General features: G+C 44.3%; 1 protein-coding gene across 1 annotated transcript in view; it reads right to left on the bottom strand.

The window, feature by feature from the left end:
* Positions 1-25,050, bottom strand: part of LOC120869926 (androgen dependent TFPI regulating protein) — a 92,751-nt gene that overhangs the window by 26,871 nt on the left and 40,830 nt on the right. The gene's annotated exons all lie outside the window — the stretch shown is intronic.

Raw genomic sequence — 25,050 nt, forward strand, 5'->3', positions numbered from 1 at the left:
GCTCGCTTGGCTCCCCCAGTGCCGCTGCATTTAGACCCGGTGCCCGGAGTCTAGCACTCTCGGCGCGTGTTCGTTGCCTCTGTGGCGGAGAGGCCAGAAGCCATCAGCCCGTCTCCGCCCGCTGCAGGGCACCTGGCTCCGTGGGACGGTCCTGCTGACGGTGACGGGTGCTGGGCGGGGGGGGCGGGGAGCAGGGAGAGGCTCCTCTGAAAACTCTGTCCTCTCCCGGCGCCTTCCCTGCTTCACTTCCTTCTTTATAACCCTCTGTTTTCTCACATCTTCCAACTCTTGAACACTAGGTTTTGCTAAACGACATAATCGAGGATGGGTGGTGTTTTCTGGCACAAAGACTGCCGTGTCCCACTCTGCTCTGGTTTCTGGGAACTCATCTGGGAAAGGTGACTGAAGTCTACTTGGCGACGTCCTTTCATCTGTTAAACGCATTTATTCAGTCCCTCTGCGGTGCTCTGTGCTTATTGGCAAGCATCCCGCAGCGTTCGTACTCTACACGTTTGCGTTTAGAGCGAGCATCCCTCCTCCGTCCCTGCTCCCCAGTCCCTCAGCTCTAGGGAGCCTCTGGCGTCAGTAGAGGCATCCGCCAGCTCTGTCCGAGCCCCACTGCTGAGCCCCGCACAGCCGTGCCAGCACGTCAGTCACGGCAGTGGCCGGGGCTTAGGAGTGTCACAGAGGCGCGTCACATGCCCCCGTGCCCGGCTGTGCCAGTGTCCCTGTGATTGCCCTCCCCCCTGTCAATGGTGACCCAGTGTGGAGTGGGGTGAGTTCAAGGTTCTGGGATGTCCAACGGCAACCTTGCCTGCGGCCAGCGACCGCCTGGAGTGTGGTTGCGTCTCCACGGGTGCCTCCCCAACCCATAGCTGCTGCCCATGCTCCCAGCGATGGCCACCTCAGAGCCCTAGCAATACTCTGCGACCGACACTGATGCCCCTTTCATCCTCCAGCAGGCCAGAGATGGGGCTGTCTGCCCAGGAGAGCTGCCTGCCTCTCGGCTCCGCCTTCACTCCATCAGGAAGGTCCGACTTCTATTAGGAACCATTAACTGTCCCATTATACTGGCCCCTGATCTGACAGAGTTTATTATCCCTGCCCACAGTCAGCAGCTTCTGTTCTCTACGTTAATGATCGCTTGGAACTACAGTGTGGTGTGTTTGCATGGGGAGCAAATGAGTTCACCGTGATTAATGCTTTTACGACAAATAACTCAGGAATGCGTGACTGGTCGCCTCTTCTAGGAGCCTGCCCTTTGCAAGTGACATTCAACTGGATTTCCAAATGAGTTCTCCCTGATGGCTTCTGGGAAGTTTACTTCAGTGATGTCATTAGTGATGGGCCATATACTGTGGCTTAATACCAGCTAAGAGGTCTTTAAAAGAATCACGTTTGGTCAGGGCTGAGGGGTAGGAATGTGGAAAAGAGGAAGATTGTATTCTGTGAGCTTTCTAAATATTGAGCTACTGTGAAGAGCCAGGTGTGACGCCATAAACCTCTTGGTATTCCAGAGGTACTGGCATTTCACCTCAGGTTGACATAAATTACAGAACCTTTGTCAGGCAGTACATATTTTTGAAAAAACAGGAGAAAAATTTAGTAAGAGAAAAATCAAATATGCTTTCTGCTCCCAAAAAATCTAATAATTAGGCTGGGATTGACACAAATTAGAATGCTGCCAAAAATTACTGAAAACAGTGACTCATTCTGTATTTCAATTAACAGTTTCTCAGTTTCCCTTATAAACAGTGAAGCTGACAAAAATTAATTATCTCAGAGGGGGTAAAATATTTCCTTCCGAAGTAAACAAAACATCATGGTCTGAAACAATAGTATGCGTAAACAGAGGGGATGGGAGGAAGCTATCTTTCCTCATCAACTGAGCCATCATTTCGGTTGATTTTTATTTAAACACCTCATTCCAAGAGCATTGGTTAAAAGGTAAGTGTTGTTCTTTTTTTTCATCTTTTTCTAAGTTACACCTGTCCTTTCTATCCTTTGTGTGATACCCACTTCCATCTGAACATCTTGGAGACAGAAATATAAGCATGAAAGATTGATTTATTCATATAATAATTGCACTTCAGAGTCCATGGCTGCAAAATAGCCTTGCAGATAAATACTAAAATTTGCCAGCCTGTGGAGAATTCCTGTAAGGTTATATGAATGGCAACACAGAAAGTAATGAGCACTTATTTTTACTAACTTCATTGTAGACAAATAGCTGCTCTAAATAGCTTCCCTGTGTCTGAGGCTCAAATTAAAACAGGATGCATTTGCCTGACTATTAAGAAAGACACAAGTCTTGATCACTCAGATTACTCAGAGAGGCAACAAATCTCCCTGCTTTGGAAGGCTAGGATAGCCAGTCTCTTATCTCCAAGATTCTTGGCGGTCCAAGAGCACTTAATTGTTTTCAGTGAAAGAAACCCAGAGAGCCAAGACATTTTAAAAATCAGACAATAACATTTTAAAGTCAGTTCTCTGCCTCTTTCCTCTATTTCATTTCCTTATGACACCAGCTCTTAGGTTGAGTTGACCAATATAAATACGCCAGCCTCCACCTTCTCAGACTGGTCATTGAGAGGCTTTTTCCTCAGTGTGCTTGTTCCTAGTCCTGAGCTGATGTAACATTGCCCAGTTCACATTTGCTCCAGTCTTCTCCCTCCTTCCTCTCTGTTCGGCAACACTTGGATCTGAGAATTAGTTCCTTCTATTGGCTCTCCCCAAACTGAGGTTCTTTCTCTCGAGTCTCTAAGATCACATCTTTGGTTTGTTTATCATACTAATGGATAGACATTTAAAATGAAGTTTTAGTGTACCAGTAAGATTTTACTTCTGGATACATACACAAGAATATTTTTGCTTACTGTATATTAAATATATTGTTTTTAAAATGTGTTTCAAAATGGAAGCCTTCACAAAATCTCCTCAGGGCAAACACATGGTCAAAACATCAATTAAAACATAAACATAAATAAAACAATAGACATGAGAATGGAGGCAAAACAAATCTTAATAGAACACCATTGTACCCGGGCTTGTTATTACAATGGCAGATCATGTTCCTTAAGCTTGAAAACTACACATGGTGAAACACACACAGTAAATGGTTGCTTTGTCAATCTTAGTAAGGCAATCTCTGGCTTTGATAATATCCATTTGCCAGCTAGAAAACTTGACCTCACTCCTCACCAGCTTCTCTCACTGCAGTTTCTGCCTCTAAATCCCACAGTTTGGGACAGGGGTGATGGTCTTTCTGGGAATATTTTGTATCCAAAAGCAAAGACCATCTGTATTCTCTGTGGCTCTTGTGTTACTAAAGGTGCCATTTTGCTGCATGGATGGTAATCTAGGTATGTAGACATAGGTTAGATTACTTATTTATCTGAGGGACTTTTTTTCACAATTCCACCAGGAGTCTTTTCCATCTCAAGTACGAGAGTTTATGAAAGATAACTGGATTTGTAAAAATTCCCTTTTTTTTACTTTCTAGGAACTCAAGGACACAGATTAGGCACCACTATAATTAAAGAGTCAATGCTTGGGTATGAGGGACTGGGAAGATAAGCCATCCACAGAAAGAGCTAAATGCTTCTCTTTGATCTTCAGAGTCTACCTAGGTGGGCTGACACAGCCCAGTTGGGTAAAAAGTCAGAGAATAGAAGTTTAAAAACAATAGTTTTATTTATTGCAGAAGAGTAGTAATGTTTGCAGTTTACTCTGATTGGGGACAACAGAGGATGAGAGGGTTGGATGGCATCACTGACACAATGGACATGGGTTTGGGTGGACTCTGGGAGTTGATGATGGACAGGGAGGCCTGGTGTGCTGCGGTTCATGGGGTCGCAAAGAGTTGGACACGACTGACCGACTAAACTGAACTGAACTGCACCAAAAATAAGATGAGTTGGTGGATAGATAGATACAGATTTATGACAAAGCAAATACAGTAAACTATTAATAGTAGGACCTAACAGGCAGGTTACAAGTGTTCTCTATAAAAGTCTTTCAGCTGTGCTTTATGTTTAAAAATATTCCTAATGAAATGTTGGGAGCGATGTGAATAGTCTTACTGACCTGGAAAGCTAAATGAATGCTCCATTGGGCTGAGGAAGAAAAGCATGCCATTATTTATGAACTTGTATGTGACTTGAGCAGGTAGTTAAATGATAACCACTTTCTGGATCTTTTATGGTTAAAAGATAACTTTCTGAATCTTCTAAACTTTCTAAGTGATTTTTTACTTACTACGCTATTGTCCTTTGGGTTAATAAGTAGTTTAGTCAACATTTTAAAGCAGCATTCTTCTTTTAATAGGAAGCTAGTTGGCTCTGATGGTGTCCAGCCTGGTGAAGAAGTGCCCATTTAGAGTCTATCCAGTTAAGGATGAGACAAAAGAAAGATCTGGGCTCTTAGGACCCTGCAGTCAGGAATATGCCTGCCTCTTCCTGTTCTCCTCCTCTCTGTCCCTGCCTCTCCAAAGCACCCAAACCCCTTTCTCCAAGCTGACTCTTTTCAGGAATAATAACATCCCAGACACCAGCTGTAATCAGTGACTCATTTCTTTTCCTTCTCAATCCAAACTCGATTCACTTTCTCCCTCGATGCTTCCCATGGCCGCCTATTCCTTTTATCTTCCCCAGTATCACCTCGCTCACTTTCTCCTATTTTGGTACATACTCAACACTGCAATCAGACCAAGCCTCTTTAAGGCAAGTTTCGCGTTACTTCTGTGGCTGTCTGTTGCCTTAGTCTACCGTCCACTCCTCTGACCTCATCTGTCTCTCGCATTTCCCACAGTATCTCCACAGGCTTCCACTCAACCCCAGCTCTTCATTATCATGTTCCATTCTGTTTCCTTCTCTAGAACTCCTCCCTCTTCTCATCGACCTCTTTTTTCAATTCTTCCCTCTCAATCAGACCACACACCTTTGAGATGCCTCCCAACCAAAAGCACACACATTAACAAGAGATGCGAACGGTCATGAGGACCCAGGAAGAGAGTGAAACAGGAACGCGGCTGCCAGAGGTTTGCTGGACTGCTGTGGTCGAGATTCAGACTTAGCAGTTCCATTCCAGAGCCAGAATGAAAAGAGAGAGAACGTATACAGTTCCTTGTCTAGGGGAAATTAAGCTTTTCCACCAGTAATTCGGCCTCAAAGAACTTTTTTTCTGTTGCATTTTATTATAAAGAGAAACTAAAGAGCCTCTTGATGAAGATGAAAGAGGAGAGTGAAAAAAGCTGGCTTAAAGCTCAACATTCAGAAAACTAAGATCATGGCATCTTCATGTCATCACTTCATGGCAAATAGGTGGGGAAACAATGGAAACAGTGATAGACTTTATTTTCTCGGGCTCCAAAATCACTGCAGATGGTGACTGCAGACATGAAATTATAAGACGCTTGCTCCTTGGAAGAAAAACTATGAGAAACCTAGACAACATATTAAAAAGCAGAGACATTACTTTGCCACTAGGCAAAGGTCTGTCTAGTCAAAGCTATGGTTTTCCAGTAGTCATGTATGGATGTGAGAATTGGACCATAAAGAAAGCTGAGTGCCGAAGAATTGATATCTTTGAACTGTGGTGTTGAAGACTCTTGAGAGTCCCTTGGACTGCAAGGAAATCAAATCAGTCAATCCTAAAGGAAATCAGCCCTGAATATAGATTGGAAGGACTGATGTTGAAGCCGATGCGAAGAACTGACTCATTTGAAAAGACCCTGATGCTGGGAAAGATTGAAGGCAAGAGAAGGGGACGACAGAGGATGAGATGGTTGGATGGCATCACCATCCAACTCGATGGACATGAGTTTGAGCAAGCTCTGGGAGTTGGTGATGGACAAGGAAGCCTGGTGTGCTGCAGTCCGTGGGGTCGCAAAGAGTCGGACACGACTGAGCGAGTGAACTGACTGACCGAAGTAATAGTGCACTGGTCTCCCCAGTGTCCCCATAGCAGAACATTTCAGAGACCTCAGTACCCTAAAATGATACAATCTGATACAATCTGGAAGCAAAATTATAAAACATACTTTGAAGGGGATTCTGCCAGTAAGGGGATAACACTGTACGATTACCTAGGCTTCTGAGGATCAGAGCGATAGAGGGACTCCAGAAATAGCATCTGCGCCACGAGTGCCTTTATTGGCTTTCACTCTGTGAGTCTGACAACAGCCAGTGTTTCTTTCTCTGTTTAGACCCTAGAGTGTAGGTATGATGCTGCAGAGATCTAAAGGCTTGCAGGAATTCAGAGTCAGTGGCGGTGCTGACATTCTTTTATTGCAAATAAGCAGCCTCACCACAGAAACCATCCTGCCTCTCAGAGCTGAGCGCCCAGCGCTTTCTGCCACCTCTGGGGCCCAAGTCACAGGCGTGTCACACCCCTGACACATCCTGCTTCTGCATGAGATGCAGACTCTCCCCTGCTCTTCCTGCAGCTCTTTTGGTTTACATTAGGCTCTTCTGTGCTTAATTATATTCAGTTTTCATTTTTCACACTGTTAATTTCATGTATTTTTCTTCTATTCTCAATTAGATTATAAACAATTTAAGGTCAAAGTTCTCACTTCCTATTTTTTTTTTTTTCAGGACTCCCTTTTATCCTCTGATCAATACATACTTTTTGACTGATTTTCTTCATTGGAACCTGTGTGTTACAAAGAAGAATTAACCCCCTAATATGGACTGCAAAGCTCCCCGTGATCCGGTTGCCTGCCCCATCTGACTTCCTTGCCCTGCGCCAGCCCTGTCCTACGACCTTCACCCAGCCCTTTCCCCTCGCCTACACTGCCCTCCACCCACGGTCCCCGTCCTCACCCCTGGTACATTACACACATTTATGTCTCTCCTTCCTCAGCCCCTCCACCTTCTCCCCTTGTAGGGCTCAGGGTAGGTATCACGGCCTCCAGGGCAGAACAGAACCTCTAGCAGGTGCCCTCCTTGGCAGGGCTGGATTCCCCCTCTGCTCACCTGCATCACAGCATCACACTATCTCACTTGCCCAATTCTAGCCAGGCCTTCCATAGATGGAAACGACTCGAGGCTGAGGGCTGTCTCCAGGTGACCTCCACTGTCTAACATGGGGCTTAACCTCTCTGGCCACTGAATACCTGTGACATTAATGCTTGAATCAGTGAATCAGCAGAGTGGGACAGAAGAGAAAGAAGGGTTCTTCTGCATAGCCTGGGAAGACAGTCACTGTTCCGGAGCGAGAGGACAACAGCCACAGGCTAGACGCAGCTGGCCTTGGCAGCTACAGATCAGGCTGTGCCCGTGGTTAGTGGGGCCACAGAGTCAACCCCACTTCAGACTGGCCACCTTTACCCTCTGTCATGGCTATAGTGTGTGCATGCATGCTGAGTTGCTTTAGTCACATCCGACTCTTTGCAACCCTATGGACTGCATTCTGCCAGGCTCCTCTGTCCATGGGATTCTCCAGGCAAGAACACTGGAGTGGGTTGCCATGCCTTCATCCAAGGGATCTGCCCCACCCAGGGATCGAACATGCGTCTTCTGTACCTACTGCATTGCAGGCAGATTCTTTACCACTGAGCCACCAGGGAAGCTATAGATGGCACTCCAAATCCTGAAAACGGGTAGGTTGTGAGTCACAGGAGCACCTGTAAGAAATTGCGACTCCTGGGAACAACCTCTGGGTGCCCACATGATGTCAACTAAACTATAGACTCAATAAAGACGGGTCACCCTCCCTGCAGCCCCGCAGGAAGTCAGGAGGTGTTGAGCCAGCAGACTCTTTTTTTCTGGGGCCCGCTGGCTGGGGCCCTCCATTCTAAGACTGGCCCAGATGGAAACTCGCCAGGTTTTGTCCACTGTCCTCCTTGTACCCCCTCCTCTCTGTCCATCTGTAATCCATGTTTCCTCCATGCTGCTGTGCCTGGCTCCACAGAGCACACATGGAGACTTGTTTTTAAGACATAGACAGATGGGCAGCTCTCTAGAAAGCTGCTCCAAGTTGGAGGAAGGAGACTGTTCTTTTCAAGAAAGAGAGAGTTTGGGAAGCGCAAGAATCCACCCTTGCTTTAGAGCCCCCGTCTCTCAGGACACTGTCCCGTCCTCTTGACGACTCTCTCCTCCCCGTGTCGCTAAAGGTCTCGATGTGGAGGCAGCTGGCTTCCCTGGGAGACAGCAGTGAATCGGGAGAGCACCGGGTAAGCGCAGGCACTGGGGGCAAAGTTCCAAACTCTCCAGGTGGTGGATCCTGTGGTGGACCATTTCCACACTGTCTCTTTCCTGCCTCCGGCTCTCCTTGCTAACCCATCAGGGTATTCCTAAAAGGACTCATCCACTGTTTGGCAAGAATGGTGGTTGCTCACTGAGGATTTTCCTAAATGTATGTAAGTGGTTGATTGAGGGTTAGCCTGTAAGTTAGTCTGTATGAGGCGGGTACATGAGTTCACTGTGTCTCCCCCGTATAGGAAAGAGATGGATTGGAATGGGGTCTGGAAGCAAAAGAAAAGTTTGCTTGGAAAATGCCCTCATCTGATATCCATCAACCACCTGTGAGCAGCAGAGATGTTTCAGCATTCCAGGCCATTAAAAGGTCCAGAAGATATGGTCTTGGAACTCACAAAGATACTGATGAATTTCAACTTACCCTGACTCTAACACTACAGGTTGCACACAGACCTGGGCAGGTTCTCTGTCACGGAGGCTTTGACAGCATTAAGCAGCAGCAGGCGGCACTGGGTTGAGCCCTTGAACTCCATATCCAAAGAGAACAAGTTGTCATTCACCGCAAAGACCACCTGCTTCTCCTTCACACACTAGGTAAGAATTCATCACAGAGAGACTAAGAGACTCAAGGGTTTCTCTCAAACAGCTTTTGAGGCATCCTAGAAAAGGAGTGTCAAGACAGTCTGTGTCTTAACATCTCATAGACAGTCACTAAGCTGTGTTTTGTTATCTCAAAATAACAGTCAATCTTCATTCTGTTTTATTAAAAGCAGATAACTATAATCACAGACTACTTTTTCAGTTATGAACAATTATTTTTCTTGCTGAGCATCAAAAAGCCCAACAGTGAAAACAAAAGGGATCTTTATAGGATAGCAAACGGAAGAAGCCTGGTAGGATAGTAGATACACAAGTTTGGTGCTCAGAAGAGAAAGCTAGCTGGAGATAGAGCTGTGTAAGCCATCAGAGTGAGGATGATTTTTTAGTGGTAATTGATGAGATAACCCAAAGAAAGCGTGAGAGTGAGAATAATAATAAGGAATCTAGAAGTAAACACTGTGAAAGCCAGGGTTTCTCAATCTCTGAACCACTGATGTTGAAGAAGAGATAATACCTGGTCACGGAGGGCTGACTCTGCCTTGTAGGAGGTGTGGCACGGCCCTTGCTTCAACTCGCTAGAAGCCAGGAGCACCCCCGACCCCCAGCCCTGGTTGTGACAGTCACAACTGTCTCCACATATCGCCATGTGCTCCCTGGAGAGCAAAAGCAATCCCAGTTGAAAATCCCTGATTTAAGTGATGGACAGAAGAAGTCCATCTTGCAAAGGTAGTTGAAAATGAGTGTCAGACAGTCCGGCAGTAAGGTAAAGGCAGAGAGTATTTTGAGAAAAAGATGTGGCCCAACGCCAAGGAAAGGTATAGCGCCCCTGGCTTTAGGGCTGAGAACGCGTGGTGAGCAGAGAGGAGCTTGCCTGACACCATGTTCCCGTTGCTCCTTCTTCTTCCTAGGCTGACTCCCATGTTTCCGGTCCAGTTTCCTGCATCTTTGGGTTTCAACCTCCTCTTCATAGTATTGTTAGGCTTGGACCTTGGAGCCCCTGCGTCTGGGAGAAGGTTAACATAAAGATGCTTCTGTGGCTGCCATGGCCTTCTGTTCTACAAACCCCCAGGAGTGGGTGGAAATCTAGACATGTATGTAAGTGTAAAATTTGGGAGCCTGCGTGTGGGACAAGCTGATGACAAGTCCGCTTGTTCAGAGCCCTCTCTACTCCCAGGAATGCCAGCCTGGGGGACTGAAATAGTGTCCCATTGCCAAGAAATGTGGCTGACTTCCTTATTGTGGTCTTCTTAGGAAAAACAAAACAAAGTTTTTCAAAAGGTCACAAAATTCCCTCCTACCATGGAATAGTAAAATGCAGCTTTTCTGAGTTCCTAGATGTGTTTGGAGAGAGATGCTCTAAACACACAAGCTTTTATTTCCAACCAGTTTGTGCTAGCTGAGCTCTCCAGGATGCCCCTCTGAAATGATTTTGCATTTTCTGGTTTCCAAACTCAGGGGGAAAATAGCACAAAGGTTTTTGTTTTGTTTCTGTTTAGTTTTTATAGCTTTCAGATCTGAATTTTCACTGGTAAACTCTGTTCTCAGTAAAGGAAGTGAAATGCTAAAATCTCCCTTGCCTTTATGAGGCCTTCCTTTTTTTTTTTTTTTTCTTCCACTTTCTGTTCTGCCCTCAACATAAGGCTCTTCATTATGATGGATTCTTAAAACATTAGGTTCCATGAAGCCACCTAAGTTGTTGTTCTTTTTCTCTTGGTGGAATTCCACACTACTGGGCTTACTTTTCACATATACTAATGCACCCCATTACTTACTAGCTTCTGCCCATTAACAAGAACCCTTGGTTGGATCTTATCAAGAATCTGTCTCAGAGCCAGGGCTAGCCCAGCCAGAAAGAGGAAGGGGAAACTGACCTTTCACACACTTTCACAGAGTTTAAAAAATAAATAAATAAATAAATAAATAAATAAATAAATAAATAAAGAGGCTATTTTTGCAATTGATTCTTCTCCTCTTCCCTTTGACCGCTTTTCTTTCATCTGATTACCACCGTGGTCATTTCTTCATCCCTCTTCTTAAGTTCAGCCTTTGCCACCCTTCCTCCTTGATTTAATGGTTTTTTTTGAACTCTCTTTGGCTACATGAATACTCAGTTACCTAACTAACAGCTGAGAATGGTGATAGCAGAGGAAAGTGTAAGCCTGGAAATGGTTTCTCCAGAACTGTTTTTGAGCCACAGTTCAGTCCAAATTAGAACAAATATCAACTGTTTTAATAAAAGATATGTCATTACTATGACTCTGTACAACTCTTTGAGCATAAACCAGTCCTATATCTCAGATAAAACAACTAAAAGCACCAGAGATATTTCAAGGTACCAATAATCTCTAGAATTTTCGTCACTTATAACTTTCTGTACAAAAGAACACCTCAAAGTTTCAAGCATATAGTATCAGTCACAGACTCTGAAGGCAGGGCTGCTAAAGGCTTTTTCTCTGCCTTCAATGCCCTTTGGCCCCACGCACCTCACCCTGTACCAGAGGAGGAACTCTGGGGTCAGTCAAGAGCACAGAGGAGCCGCCAGGGCAAGAGGGGAAAAACTCCGTTCATTCTTTGGTGCAGCCGAATTCATGACCTGTCTACCCCAGGCCGTGTGCTGTACGAGGTGCTAGGAGTAAGTGTAGACAAATATGAGCCCTGCCCTTGTAGACCTTACAGTTTAATCAGCAAGATTTTCCGTAAACAACTAAACAACCACATAGATTCCAGTCATGGTAAGTGAGCTAAAGAAACAAACAGGAATCTACGCATTGGAAGGAAAGTGGAGGAAGGCGCTTGCTTTTCCATAATGCAGTCCAGGAAGGGCACTCTGAAGAGGTTGTTTTTAAGCTGGGATTTATATGATAAGTGCAAGGCATGGAAGAGTGGACAGAGAACATTCCAGGGACGGGGGACAGCGTATGCAGAGACCCTCGTGTGGGAAAGAGCTCTGACAAAGGCAGGAACAAAGCAGAGCTGAAACCGCTGTAACACAGGGTCAGGGGTGACAGGCTCCATCAGAGTCTAGAACATTCAGCCGGGCCCAGGAGAAGTTCGAGCTTTATTCTAAGTATAATGGAAAGCCTTTGCAGGCACTAGGAGAGAGACACAATTTCCTGTTTATTGCGTTGCTCTACGGAGAGGGTTGAGGATGGAAGCAGGAAGACCAGTTTGGAGGTCTAGATGAGGAGTGAGGTGGACACCAGGGCGTTTGCCTTAAAGAACACCATCGTTAGGGCAGGCAGAAGGCATGTCAGAGACTGAGGTAGGAGGAAAACTAGTCGGTCTGCTGTCAGTAAAGCCAAAAAAAGCAGTTTCAGGGAAGGAGAAGTGCAGTAGGCTGAACGCTGCTGAGAGGTAACTAAGGTGGGGGCAGATGCAGGAGCCCTGGGTTTGGCGGCGTGGGGACACTTGGCGAGCAGAGTAAGAGGGATTAGCAGAATGTATAGGGAGCACGTGTGGGTCTGGGGCAGTGCTCTCGGGCGCTGCTGTTTGGAAAGGCACGCCTGCTTCTAGTATGTGTGGCTGGAATAGTAGTATCTATTCCTGAAAGAGACTCCTAATTAGCCAACCCCACAGCCCCCGGTAAGTCTGCCTGCAATGAGGGAGACCCGGGTTCAATTCCTATGTCGGGAAGATCCCCTGAAGAAGGCAATGGCAACCCACTCCAGTATTCTTGCTTGGAAAATTCCATGGACGGAGGAGCCTGGGAGGCTACAGTCCATGAGGTCGCAAAGAGTTGGACATGACTAAGTGACTTCATTTTCACTTTCTTTCTTTCATAGCCCCCAGAGAGCTTCCCACGTGGCACTAGAGGTAAAGAACCCGCCTGCCAATGCAGGAGACACAAGAGACGTGGGTTCCATTCCTGGGTTGGGAAGATTCCCCTGGAGGAGGGCACTGCAACCCACTCCAGTATTCTTGCTTGGAGAATCCCACAGACAGACGAGCCTGGTGGGCTGCAGTCCATGAGGTCGCAAAGAGTTGGACACGACTGACGGGTTTAGCACGCACACAGGCCTCTGTTGATAAAGTCTCCATGTGGGGGCACTGGGCAGCTTCAGGGGAGAGCTGAGAGCTTGGTTTCCAGTTAGCTCTCTCAGTGGGAGAAATCCCAGTTAACAAGTAGGACACGCATTTCTCCCCGCCACTCACTAGTAGGTCTAGATGATTCTGCACATGTGTGTGCAGAACTCTCCTGTTGACATTAACAGGAAGGTAAATCAGGCAATCTTGGGACTTTAAAACCCAATCCTGAAACTTGAATTATATACGAACAAATACACAGCATGTACCAGAATATTAAAAAAAAAATAATAACAAACTTGTGCTTGTTACATTGCCTAGTATGAAAGGCAGGCAATTTGATCACCTCCAGAGATCACTTTAGGATCAAGAGCCTTTTCTTAATTGCCAGGAAACTCTCAGGACGTCCTCTCCAGGGACAGTTGCCAGAAGTAGAAAGGAGAACACACCACCAAATTCATCTATAATCACAATTCAGTATTATTAAATAGCAGCCTGTGGAATAAGCCTGAGGGAATGGGGCTCTTGTCCCTAATAAATAGATGAACAAAAAGGGTGATTTAATCGTTAATTCTTTCTTTGCTTTTGTCTACCCCTTTAAAATGAGTACTGCAGAAACTTTGTGTTTCCCTTTCAAATATATTCTGACCTTCCCATAATGCCATGGCACCCATCCCCACCCCCCAGCATATCTGACTCCATTATTAACTGGAATAGCTCAGTTAGGAGTCGGTTACATAATTTAGAGATCTGTGCCTTCAAGAACACTACAGTAGAAATGCTTCTGGGGGCATGGGAATTTAATCCTGCAGAACAGGTCTTTCCTTTAAATCTACCTTACACCGGGTCCTGTTCCCATGCTTGTCTCGCCTCTCACTATGGATTTGAATTTTCATCAGTTTTTTTCCTATTCATTTTTTCCCTTTCTTCTGATGTAGAATTCATACACTCCATTTCTATGTGGCTAAAAGACACTTACTCCTTTGAAGGAAAGTTATGACCAACCTAGACAGCATATTCAAAAGCAGAGACATTACTTTGCCATCTAGTCCATCTAGTTAAGGCTATGGTTTTCCCAGTGGTCATGTATGGATGTGAGAGTTGGACTGTGAAGAAAGCTGAGCACTGAAGATTTGATGCTTTTGAACTGTGGTGTTGGAGAAGACTCTTGAGAGTCCCTTGGACTGCAAGGAGATCCAACCAGACCATTATAAAGGAGATCAGTCCTGGGTGTTCATTGGAAGGACTCATCCTGAAGCTGAAACTCCGATTCTTTGGCCACCTCATGCGAAGAGTCGACTCATTGGAAAAGACCCTGATGCTGGGAGGGACTGGGGGCAGGAGGAGAAGGCAATGACCAAGGATGAGATGGCTGGATGGTATCATGGACTCGATGGACGTAAGTTTGAGTGAACTCCGGAAGTTGGTGTTGGACAGGGAGGCCTGTCGGGCTGTGATTCATAGGGTCAAAAAGAGTCGGACATGACTGAGTAACTTAACTGAACTGAACTGAACCTAGACATTAGTGTAGTGAAAGTGTTAGGCACTCAATTGTGTCCAACTCTTTGCGACCCCACGGACTGTAGCCCACCTGGCTCCTCTGTCCCTGGGATTCTCCAGGCAAGAATACTGGAGTGGGTAGACATTCCCTTCTTCAAGGGACCTTCTGGACTCAGGATCAAACCTGGGTCTCCTGAGTTGCAGGCAGATTGTTTTACCCTCGGAACCTCCAGGTAAGCCCATTCTAGACATTAAAACATGCTTATTTAATGTGGTAATGGCTAATATAAATTATTATTTCTAGCCCTCCCCTCCAGCAATTGAGGAGGGGCATAACTTACTTCTAATCAGCTCTCTCTCAACTTACCCTATTTTCATCTAGGATTTTAGTTCATTCTTTTTAAAATCACCATAAACTGAACATGTTACTTGTCATCACTTTTGGTATCTCACACTTCCCTTTTGAGGCCATTTTCTATCTTCCTGCAGTATAACCTTTAGCATTTTCCGTTACTATAGGTCTGCAGGTGGTAAGGTCTGTTTTGGTGTGTCTAAACACATCTTTACTTTGTCCCTGTTTCAGAAGATACTTTCAGTGAGGAAATAGGTTGGCCATTTTTTTCTTTGATATTTTGAAGCTATGATTCCACCTCTTCTGGCTTCTTTGTTGATATCGAGAAATCAGCTATCAGTGTAGCAGTGTTCTCTGTTGGGAAGATGCATTTTATTAGTCTGGCTACTTCTAGGATCTTTTTGTCTAAGGTGTCTGTGATGTCATACAAGAGATGGATGCTCTGTGTCTTGTGTGTGTCTTTTTTTAAATTGCACTTTTTGAATCTGAGGATTAGTTTCTCATAAATTCCAAGAAATAATGAGTGATTCTCTCTTCAAATATTGCCTGCACATCACTCTTCCTTAGCTCCTCTTCTATTTTATTTTAGCTTTGGGGAACTTCCATTATTTTCTTGTAAGTCAAATGTTTACTAACATTTTTAAAATATTTTGTTTGACATTTGAGGTGTCTTGTAAAGTTTGTGTGCGTGCGTGTGTGAGCACGCGTGTGCGTGTGCGTGTGCGTGTGCGTGTATTTGCTTCAAGCTACTCTTGCTCCCTGTAGCCAGAAACTGCCGTCACTCAGGACCTTGTTTCCTTTGGATGAATGACTCTCTCCTCTTGTTAAGGGTTGAGGGCATGATTTGGAAAGATGCAGGAATTCACTCTCATTATCAGTCAGGATCCCGCAGGAACAGGGAGCCCATTGAGGGTTTCCAAGCATGAAGGTTCCAGAGGCTTTGGCAGTTATTGGAAAGGGTAAAGCGGTAAAAGTCACAGAGACTTCCACTACAAGATAACGATCAAGGGAGCTGGCCAAGAAGCTGCAGCAAATCTCAGCAGTCTCTGGGCACTGCCTCCCTTGAACTTAGCCGCTGAGGATAAAAGCCTGCGATTCCTGGGTGCTTGTCCAGGAGCTGATGCTAACCTCACATCTGCACACCTGTTCTCGACGAACATTAGATAAAAATGGCTTCCTTATTTTACATCTCCACTTTTACATCTCATGGGTGTGCCTCTCATTGACTGACTCTTGCCTGGAACCATATGGAGAAAGGGATTCTAGGAGCTGGCGTGTGGTTCCAAGCTTACCCCTTGCTACACAGAGGATGGAGAAGTGGGGGACTATGATTCCAAATTCACAACAGTTTGGCATAGGTTGCTACATATACCTGATAGCATTTTATGTTGCACACATATTATTTTATTTGCTCCTAATAGCATCACCTTTGTCAACAAAGCTATGGTTTTTCCCATAATCATGTACGGATGTGAGAGTAGGACCATAAAGAAAACTGAGTGCCAAAGAATTGATGCTTTCAAACTGTGATGCTGGAGAAGACTCTTGAGAGTCCCTTGGACAGCAAAGAGATCAAACTAGTCAATCCTAAAGGAAATGAACCCTGAATATTCCTTGGAAGGACTGATGCTGAAGCTGAAACTCTAATACTTTGGCCACTTGATTTGAAGAGCTGACACATTGGATAAGACCCTGATGCTGGAAAAGATTGAGGGCAAGAGGAGAAGGGGGAGACAGAGGATGAGATGGTTGAATGGCATCACCAACTCAATGAACATGAGTTTGAACAAACTCTGGGAGATAGTAAAGGACAGGGAAGCCTGGTGTGCTGCAGTCCATGGGGTCACAAAGAGTTGGACACAACCTAGCGACTGAACAACAATAGCATCAGGGAGGATTAAGAAGAGTAAACACACTATTTTAAGGAATTAATACCCAACGTAAGTCTATTAGCTTTTCCAAACACCACACAGCAAGACAATCCCAGAAATGGGGCTAGAACTGAGATTTTCTGGTACCTAAGTAAAATCTTTACATTAAATCAAACTTTAACTTGTAGAAAACTTGTTGATCTGAGATCGACCATTTCTGCAACTGAGACCCAGAGCCAAGACCTTCTGCTTCCATTCATTCCCAACCAAGGTTTAGGGATCAAAGTCTAACACCTTTCTTCCTAATATTTATCCATTCTAACTTTTTAGCCCAAGAAGAACCTTAACTGATGTGAAAGGACTTTTGTGAAGGTAGAGTTTGGTTCACCAGATGGCACATTTCCTGATGATCTGTACCTGGAGTTGTCTTAGACTATATATACCATGCTCTAAAAGTCACTGTCTCAAAAGATATTAAGTGTCATTCCCATTGGATATGCATCTTAAATATTCCAGTTGTCAAGTATCATTCAACAAATATTTCTTAAGCACTTTTTTGCTAAGCTTACAATTTCTGTGATCGCCGTGATATTTTAATGCCACTAACTCTGACATGATTAGGTTCGCAAAGTATTTTAAAATATGTCAAAAAAAGTATGCATATTCATTTAAAATGTTCCCACATATAAGCCTGAAACTAAACTCCCTAGGTTGAATGGAGACAAAAGACTTTTATTAAATACTGTTTGATAGGTTACGTATTTTAGTAGCTCTGCCAATCACTGCTACAAAAGAATGTCAAGCACGAATTGGGTAAAAAGGGAAATATCACTACATTATTGTCTGTTAGTCACATGTCCTAAAACAATAGCAAAACCAGTATTTTCAAGCAATCAGTGGCCATGCCCTCTTGCTCCTGATCAGCAGCCTTGTTTCTAATGTCAGGTTTTTATTCTGTTATTAGACATTCATAATTAGATAGCTGATTCTCTGAGTGACTAGGTGGAGTGGGTACTACCTGCCTATAGGTTTTTGTAATAATGGAGATGCTCTTTAGCGGCCTCTGGGCCATATTGGCTATCAGACCAGTATTAAAAGACGGTGCACATACATCCAGCAGTCAGTGTAGAATCACTGAGCATAAGAGCAGGATCTTCTCTTTGAGCAAACCTTTTGCTCATACTCTCATAGGTTCTGGCAGTCACCCCGTCTCACGAGACTCAACACTCACAAACTCCCTAGGTCCCTAGAGAAAGAGCTCATTCTCGTCTCCATGTTCTCACTCCTTTTCGGCTTGGCTCTAAATATAAACTTTTAGAGAAAATAAATGAGTCTAGTGAGTACATGAAGGTGATAGAAAAGGGCTGAAGCTGGTAAGTAAGTTACGGTGGGTTGGAAGAGCTGTTGAGATTTAGGAAGCAGCTGGCAAGCAAGTACCTATATATAAATGAATGTGTCCATTGGGTTGGGAGGGACAGAGGGCAGGGCTGGGAATTCAAAACTTTGAATATAAGCATGTGAGAGCTAAGAAACCATGTGATCGGTGTATAATATGTGGGCAAGTGGAATCACCATCAAATAGACTGGGTAATTCTCTATAGAAATCATCTTGTGGTGGTGGTGGTTTAGTTGCTAAGTCCTGTGTGACATTTTGCAACCCCATGGACTGTAGCCCACCAGGCCTCTCTGTTCATGGGATTTCCCAGGCGAGAATACTGCAGTGGCTTGCTATTTCCTCTTCCAGGGGACCTTTCCGACCCAGGGATGGAATCAGCATCTCCTGCCCTGGCAGGTTAAATCTTTACCACTGAGTCAGCAAGGAAGCTCATAGATATCATCTCCTGGAGACGAGAGTACGACCTGGAGGTGAGAGTCAGATTCGAGGACTCGGAGAGGCTCAATTCCCAGTCAAGGCATGAGTGACTGCTCTGTAGGCAGAGAAGATAAAGAGACCAGGGAAAGAGGCGTGGGCGCTGGCTGAGAGTCTGGCAGCAGCTTCCTGTTCAGGGGCAGGACTCAGCAGCTGTCAGTGTCTGCTGTTGGGTTACGAAGCGGCTAGAAGCATGAAGGGGCTTTTCTGCGCTGGCTCCCTAATTAGGAAGGGGATGTCCATTCAGATCTATCAGAGAAGGCTCTCCCACCTTCCACGAGGCTGCTTGTGGGCATTTTCACTTCTGTTCTGAGATCATGGGACTTTAACGCTCCCTTACACTTAGGTTTGTCTAGTCAAAACTTTAGTTTTGCTAGTAGTCATGTATGGATGTGAGAGTCAGACTGTAAAGAAAGCTGAGTGCTGAAGAATAGATGTTTTTGAACTATGTTGTTGTAGAAGACTCTTGAGAGTCCCTTGGACAGTAAGGAGATCCAAGCAGTCCATCCTAAAGGAGATCACTTCTGAGTATTCATTGGAAGGACTGATGCTGAAGCTGAAACTCCAATCCTTTGGCCACCTGATGCAAAGAACTGACTCGTTTGAAAAGACCCTGATGCTGGGAAAGGTTGAAGGAGGGAGGAGAAGGGGTTGACAGAGGATGAGATGGTTGAATGGCATCACCAACTCAATGCACATGAGTTTGAGTAAGCTCTGGGAATTGGTGTTGGGCAGGGAAGCCTGGCTTGCTGCAGTCCATGGGGTCGCAAAGAGTCGAAAACGACTGAGCAACTGAACTGAACTGAACTGAACCTACTTAGATTCTATTTATTTGTCTTGGAATTTCAGGGAGGTTTAGGATCTTCTATTGTGAGTTTCTCCATCCTGGTTATTCTCTAGCATCCTCTTGGTGGTATTGCACATGGTTGTCATAGAAGTAGGGATTAATTACATCACACAGGAGGGGAAAACTGCTAGCAAACCCTCAAGGGCACAAAATGATTTCAGTTATTCAAATTCCCAGTAACTTCTTAGAAGATATGTATAATTTTTGATCATTAATAATCTTTGACCTTGATTTTGAAATTGGGATGTATTTTCTACTGGTGTTCTTCTATTTAAAAGGCAGCCCCTTGATAGAGTATCACTGGATAATAGAATTTTAAAAGAAAGCTACTCTTTAGCACACGTTGGAAGTTCTCTGAATTGAGATTAAAAAAAAAAAAAAAAAAGATATACTTTCACCATTCTGGTTCCTGCTCTCAAGTGATAAAGAAGGCAGGCACTGTGATTGCTTGGTTCTAGTTATATAAAACTTTAAGTGGACTGGTAATCCTTTGGAAGTTCATTATCAGAATCTCCTCTGTTTACCTTAAGACTTCCTAAAGGGCAAGATGGCTTTATTGTCCTTACTCAACTCACTCTGCCTTCTAATCCCAGCTTAGCTTCTGATTTCACTGCTGAGCTTTAAGCATTTATTTAACTTCACAGTGTTTCTCTAGTCCTGTCGGAGAGCCTAATCTACCTTAGATTAGGAGGTAAATGGAAAGAATAAGGTATTTTAAAGCAAGAGGACAACTTATAAATAACACTGTAGTGATCAAACCTGAAAGAACACACAAGTCAATATCAAGGTGTGATGAATGATTCTAGTTTCACTCTTGCCCAGGAGATTTAGGACAAGGCCCTGAAAAGGGGCCTTTCCCGTGGTTATAGCATCGACACATCCAGTCACTGGCTTAGCTAGAGCCGCTCTTCCCTCTGCAGAGTCAAACGAAAGGTTACTTCCCAGCACCCTTCTCTGGCCATTGTTGGCAGTCACGGCTTCTTTTTCTAATGTGGACTTGGTCTAGAGTACAAAATGTTCAGAGAAGGTTTAAGAATTTGATGGTGCAACGGATGTGAGGGAGGAGGAGACCATGGACCGAGGAACGCCGGCAGCTGTAGACGGGCAAGGCATGGAAACAGACTCTGCTCTAGAGCTTCCAGAGGAGCGCTGCTGCTGACACCTTGAGTTTATCCCATCTAAGACCCATTTTGAACATGTGATTTAGTCGCTAAGTCATACCCAGCTCTTGCAACCCCACGGACTGTAGCCTGCCAGGCTCCCCTGTCCATGGGATTCTCCAGGCAAAAGGTCTGGAATGGGTTGCCATCTCCTTCTCCAGGGGATCTTTTCCACGCAGGGAATCTAACTCAGGTCTCCTGCACTGCAGGCAGATTCTTTACCAACTGAGCCACAAGGGAAGCCCCTTGAACTTCTGACCTCTAGAACTGTAAAATAGTAATTCATACTGTTTTAAGTCATTAAGTTTGTGTTAACTTGTTACAGCAGCAGCAGGAAAGTAATACATAGAGCACTACCAAAGCTCTCCTTGGCCCCCTGGATCAAACTTCTCTCCTGCAAGTCACCAGAGATCCCTCCTGCAAATCCAGTGATCGTGTTCCTTGACGTTCTTACTTGACCTCTCAGCAACTTTTGACACAGAATCTTTCTTCTTTCTGGAGATATTTTTATACCTGCCTTCCAGGAGACGAAGCTGCACCGGATTTCCTCCTAATTCATCGACATCTCCTCCACCTCTTCTGTTGAATTCTCTTGCTTTTCCTCACAAGTACTGAAAGTTGGAATGTCCTAAGGCTTAGTCCTGGGGTATCTTCTCTAACCATACTTATTTTGTAGGTGATTTTATTTAATTTTAAAGCAATTTTTATAATGAAGACAATCAAATTTATGTAACCAACTCAGAAATTGCCGCCCTCTCCCAGGCTTATACATCCAGCTGCTTATTCGGCATCTAAACTTTGTTGACCAATTAGCATCCCAAACATGTCCAAACAAAACACGTGTCCTCCACAACCCTTGCACCTCCCCTACTATCTTACCTGCTATATGTCTTAAGCTAATAATCTTGTCTCCCTTTTTTGCCACAATTCAGTGAATCCTGATGATTCTACATTCAAGGTCTATACTGAACACCAGCACAGCACATCCACACACTCAGACTAAGCCTCCAAAGGATCTCACTTACCATCCTATGAGTGACATGGGCTGGGACACTGCTTTATTGGCAGAACATGCTCTGGTATTGTCCTATATCTTATGGAGAGAGAGGTAGATGGGAGGTAGAGGCTGTCATAGGACACCCTCTTTCTTTTCAGACTTGGACTTTCTGGGGAATAATACTGGAGAAGAGGCAGTTGTTTTTTAACTGCAGCAAACATTCTACCAAAGATGCTGCGGAGCACAGGCTCTACTTAGAACAGGTTAAAAGGATAGGTAGGAACATACATATAGATAAACCATAAGCTTCTTGAGGTTAGGAATCATATCTAATATTTCTCTTGTCTGCCCATGAATAATTCTTAATTTTACTTGAACTCACCTGGGGGCCCACTTTTCAAGTATATGCTCAGTTATATCAGGAGATTTTCATCTGAGGTCCATAAATGGAACTTTGAGGGTCTATGAGCCTTCTACAACTCTGCACAAAATTTTGTGGTTATTTGTGCTTTCCTTGGGAAAGAGTTCATAGACTTCCTCAGATTCACAAAGGGTTCTGTTTCCTAAAGGCTGAAAACCACTGAGCTATCCAGAGAAACCTAGATTGTGGGTCTCCGCTGCCCAGAAGGGCTGAGGTGAGGAACCAGGGAGGCATGGGTGAGGGGCTTGTAATGTTGAGGACAAAGGGTGGCCGTTTGATACTGATATTCCCACAGGCGACCTTCTATACTCATCAGGACTCACCTGCCTCTACCTAGCAGCCCAACAGTTTCACACCAAGCTTACGGGTGGGAGAGAAAAATCTGAAACTGAGCTTGAATTCAGTGATGGACAATGTCTTGCATGCTGTAAATGAGGAGGAAACTGGAAGAATTGGAGTTTCACTTCCTTGACATTTTGCTTCCCCAGCAAGCTCTCAGACAGGGTTCAAAGGCTTTCCAGGTTGCCCAGTCATGACCCTCAGCTGGGCTGGGACATACAGGGCACAGCAGCCCTCCCATCTACGTTCTCCACTTGACAGTTATCACATGCCGCTGCATAATACAACCTAGGTATTAGTATCTACTGTTATCTCACTGTTACCTCTATTAGCTCAGCTTTGCGCATGTAGACCAGGCTCAACAAGATTTAAGGGTGCCGGAAGTCAAAACTCTTGTCAAATATCCATCATGGTGCTATCCATATGGTCACTACTTCATTATTTTTTCAGATGAATAAATGACAGCACGTTAAATAACTAGGTAGCTGGATTTGGTATTTACTCCAATTTAAAGAGCCAAGATAAGGCCTATCTCATACGAACAGATAGTTTTGAAATCACCACTAGTGTCAATGAAGGCTTTTCAGTTCTAAAGCTCTGTGATCATGGACAGAGAGTCTTACATGATAACAGATATTGATATTTATGCAGTCCTTGGTAGTTTATAAGGTGCTTATATACACATGCTCAATAATCAGGTGGTATTTTCAAATGCAGAGGGCCTCTGGTCGGGGAGGGAGAGGTTCTCTGATATTTTCACCTTTGAGAAACCTGAATGATGTAGGTTGATTTCCAGAGAAATAAGTTCTCCAGACACCCCAGCTTAGGATCTAACTGTTTTCTGAGTTACTGAGTCCTCCTCCTGCTGTTTAAATCTGTCTTTTCTGGTTCTATCTTTAGCAGGCATTTAGATAATGCCTGAGGCATTAATGTTTTCCTGGCAGAACCTGGTGGAATACTTTGTTGTTTCTTTCCCTTCTTTCATGAAGACCGGAGAATGCTTAGCAATAAAACAGTTGGATTGATCTACTTTAAATAAGGCAGCCTGACCATGGTGGATGTAGGCATTTCACTGATGTTACTGTTTGGTTTGAATATACAGCAAGGATAGAAAAATGTCAATTAAAGATGATGATCAGCTTTGAACGGTCTTACTGTAGTGGCAAGTCTATAATGAACTAGAGGGGTTAGGCTGGAAGGAGACCAAAGACTTGAAACATAAAGGTTTTAGAACTGCACTGTGTCAAAGGGGAGAGTGGTATTTCTTAATTTGACAAATATTACTCATAAAACCCAGGGCAGCAACGCTAATGGCAACAGGAAGAATATTCCAGAGCTCAAACTTAAATGGTGCTGTGAAATGAAAGCCCCTTTCAGGAAAGCATAACACTGGTTTTGTACAGCAGTAATTCTTAGAGTGCGGGAAGAAAAAAAAGGGACAATTCTGGTTCCTTTTAAGGCCAGGCCCAGCCCCATGTGGAGGCAACAAGACCACTGTCCGGTTTGACTACCCATCATCACTTTGGCTGCCACAGTGGTGGTTTCTGGGTATTTTTATTTACTCATTTGAGTTGTCATGCAAGGACACTGTTAAAATGTAGGAAGTATTAACAAATTAACCCAGTAACAGTCATTTCTGTACTCTTTTGTACCAGTATTTAGAAAATTAACAGAGAGCATTCCTTGAGGCCACAGACCAGGAGACTTTAATATTGAGGACAGAAAATGTCCCAAGTAAGGGTCGCAGACTGGGGGAGAGGGACGAGAGGCAGTCATGAGCACACTGGATGTGGATCAGACATGAAAAGGAGCCTGGAAGTTTGGGGATGACCCCACTGGGAGTACCCAACGCTGGTTTTGCTGACACCAACATTTTCACTAGAAATGGCTCTCTTGAGAGATTTTCCAGTTAAATTAAGAAAATCACAGAAGAGTCTGTGTCTAACCCAGGGAAGGTTGCCTTTTTTGCTCTCTTTTTCACTCTCATCCCACCTTTTTTGACCCTAGCCCTTTCACGTTAAAGGATTCAGGTTACCTGATTGGCCAAAAGTCAAGGAACAGGGTCAAAAGAAACCCCTAATTGTGAAGGTACGCAACTATTTTATGTTCTGTGTTGTATAGTATCTGCCTTGCTAATTAACTGATGGATAGGATGTACATTATCAAGCTGTCTGCTTCCAAAAGTACCAAAACCCCATATGGCTGTTTAGCAAGCTCACAAGTGCTGGGCATCACCATCACAACTATTTGGAAGAAACCTAACTTTACTTCTATGTGGGCAAATGGTACCCCAAAGAGGTAGGAAGCATGGGATAGATGTAGGAAAACTACTAGCTTGGCTAACAAAACCTCAAAAAGCTATTTATTTGATACATGTATTTGGCTCCAGATAAAAGACACTTTCAATACTCTGCCTTTTTATTTCAGTAACGTCTAGCTCAGTCAGTTGTCTCAAATAGCTTCATTTTCTTAAGTAGTGCTTTGGCTTATTAGCAGGCAGATGGGGGTTTTGGATTTTTTTAAGTGAGAATTCTCACTTCGCTATGTTAATCAAGCAAAGTGACATCCTTTTTGATTGCCTGGTGAATTATGAAACCAGATCGAACCGAAAGTTCTGCACTTACTGTAATATAAGACAACAAAGAGCGAATCAGCCTTGGATTTAAATACTGTCCCACTTATGAGTTCAGTGGCCCCAGGTAAATCACTTAAATTTTCTGAATATTTTTTAAATTTGGAAAAAAAAGTCAGGATTGTAGTTGTTATTGAAAGAAAGTTGTGTGAATTAAATGGGCTCCTATTTGAGGAAAAGGCTTAACACAGTGTGTGTGTGTGTGTGTGTGTGTGTGTGTGTGTGTGTGTGTGTGTG

Source organism: Oryx dammah, unplaced genomic scaffold (assembly GCF_014754425.2).
Source record: "Oryx dammah isolate SB20612 unplaced genomic scaffold, SCBI_Odam_1.1 HiC_scaffold_11, whole genome shotgun sequence".
NCBI lineage: Eukaryota > Metazoa > Chordata > Mammalia > Artiodactyla > Bovidae > Oryx > Oryx dammah.